A 2,500-nucleotide genomic window follows, 5' to 3' on the forward strand; every position below is an offset into this window, starting at 1 on the left:
GCCTGGGCTTACCATGCTCCAGCTAATAAAGATGACACATCTAACACAGGTACTCTTACACACGGCCGTGCCGCTCCGCTCTTGAGAGAGAGAGAGAGGGGGGGGGGGGTCTTCTCTTAAAAAAGCACCCCACCACATCCACCACCACCAGGCCCGGGCTACTCCAACAACTCCACAACGTACCCTCCACCCCACTCCACTCTTACTACAGTAGTACGTGGGGACGTTACAATGTGGCAAATTGTCCATCTGGTCTCTGCTCCCATGTTTTAAAACTTTTTAGCCATGTTTCAATAAAGGCTTTTTAATATTTTTCCACAAGAAGAGTGCCTTGGACTCCCTTTTTTGACAAGATATTGTTTTTTCCCCAACACCAAAGAGCACCTTCAAGATTTTTTCTGAACAATTCCCTGAGCACTTCGGATTTTCTCTTCACTTGATGTCCATCTGGTTAGTTTGCATTATATTTTTGAGAGAGTGGTAGGGAGGGACAAGCTAGGTTTGTCTCAAAAGTAGTATGGACGGGGTCATCCCTATGTTCCCCGGGTCCTATGCTCCCCTCTACCGGGGAACATAGGACCCTTTTTTCAAAAAAGGGTTCTATGTTCCCCACTGCTTCAAAGTAGACTGCTGCCACATGGCTAAGTGCAGGTTGCTGTTGCAACTCTGACAGGTTAGGCTTAGGGATAGTTTTGGTCAGGGCACAAATTGAAAACACAGAAACATTGCTTTACGACAGGTTAGGTTTAGGGATGGTTTTGGGAAGGGCACAATTTGAAAACTTGGAAACATACAAAGCGGGGAACATAGAACCCTTTTTTAGAAAAAGGGTCCTATGTTCCCCGTTCCCATACAAAGACAGGGGAACATAGGACCTGGGGAACATAGGACCCGGGGAACATAGGTACGCTCCCGTATGGACATGTCAACACCATCCACACCTAAAATTACTCCTTGACTACTCCAGAACACACCACTTTTCCTTGCACCCATCTCCAGTCTCCACACCACAATTACCCTTTGATGAGTACCATCACATACATGTACACCTCTATGTGATTAGGATTTTTTTCCCAAAGTGTTGTGTTCTCCCTATGATGTCATAAGGACCTTGCAAGATTTGTAACACTGAGTTATATGAGAGTTCAAGTAAAATTCTAGAAGAACTGAAATCCTTATTCCTCAAAAGGGTTAATTATGAGTAGCTACCTCATTTTCCTTCTCACCTTCCCATCGGAGCGTGGGCAGACTTCTGTCATGTTGAGATCCTCTCTTACAGGAGGAGATTCTAAACATTGGAGTGATTCCAGCCTGATTATTGTGACTTGTGTTTTATAGCTGCCTCTCTTCTATATATTCCAATTATTTGTATTGAGTTTCACGAATAAAATCATGTATCAATAAGATCACGAAATGAAGTACAGAAATATGGAATTCGTCTAACAATTAACCATCCGAGTTGATCCACGAATGTGGAATTACATAACATTTTCAAACCTCTCTCTCTCGCTCTATTGTTACCAGTCCATCACTGTTACCTGTCCTGTCTTGCACTTTATGTCCGTCTGTAAAATGTTGGTCTTGTATATGTCTATGTCCTGGCATGGTATAGAGAGAAAACATGATTTCATTTTCCTTGTATGACTTGTGCATATAAAGAAAGTGACAATAAAAGCAGACTTGACTTGACTTGACTCTCACTCTCTCTCTCACACACACACACACACAAGCACCCACGCACTCGCACATTCACACTCCTTCTAACCATCTCCCTGTATCCTACTCCAGTGTTTCTCAACAGGGGTGCCGCAGGTGTAATATAATACATATTTGTCTAAATTGATAAGTTAATGTTAGTCCGTGGAATCTTTTATCTGCCATTTACGCACAATAAAGTAAATATAGGTTGCCCCAGTCAGCTGTAACTTCGAACGTAGGTCGTGTGACGTCTCCAAATGTGTTACTTTTCTAAGCTTGTGTGGTATCGGATGCGATGCCATGTTACGGCTTGTTGGTTTGGGGTGTCTTGAAATTTTTCATGAATTGAAAGGGTGCCTCGCCTAAAAAAAAGTTGAGAAACACTGTCCTACTCCTCTGCAACCCACCACATTGCAGACCCAGACCCACACTAGTCACCTCTTGCTGGCAGTCTCCACCCGTCCCATGGCAGAGCTGTAGGAGGGGAGGGGAGAGCAGGGCATTTGCCCCTTGGCTCATGGCCTTCCCGTATTGGTTGTGGGGCCCCTATTATGACTTTGGCAGGCCGAATGGCCCTACCAGTATTTTGCCCTGGGGGCCCTGTGTACAATTGTTCTGCCTCTGCTCCACCCCACACATGTCAACCAGCCCTACACTGTAAATGACCCGGACACAAACTCTTGTACCCCACACCTCCGCTATACCAAAGATTTTCATGTGTTTTTTTTTTTTTTGCTTCATATTCACCGTCTCTGACTATACACTATATAAACTCACAATAGCAGCCTCTTGCATTCTGTCT

Source organism: Engraulis encrasicolus, chromosome 7 (assembly GCF_034702125.1).
Source record: "Engraulis encrasicolus isolate BLACKSEA-1 chromosome 7, IST_EnEncr_1.0, whole genome shotgun sequence".
Lineage (NCBI taxonomy): Eukaryota > Metazoa > Chordata > Actinopteri > Clupeiformes > Engraulidae > Engraulis > Engraulis encrasicolus.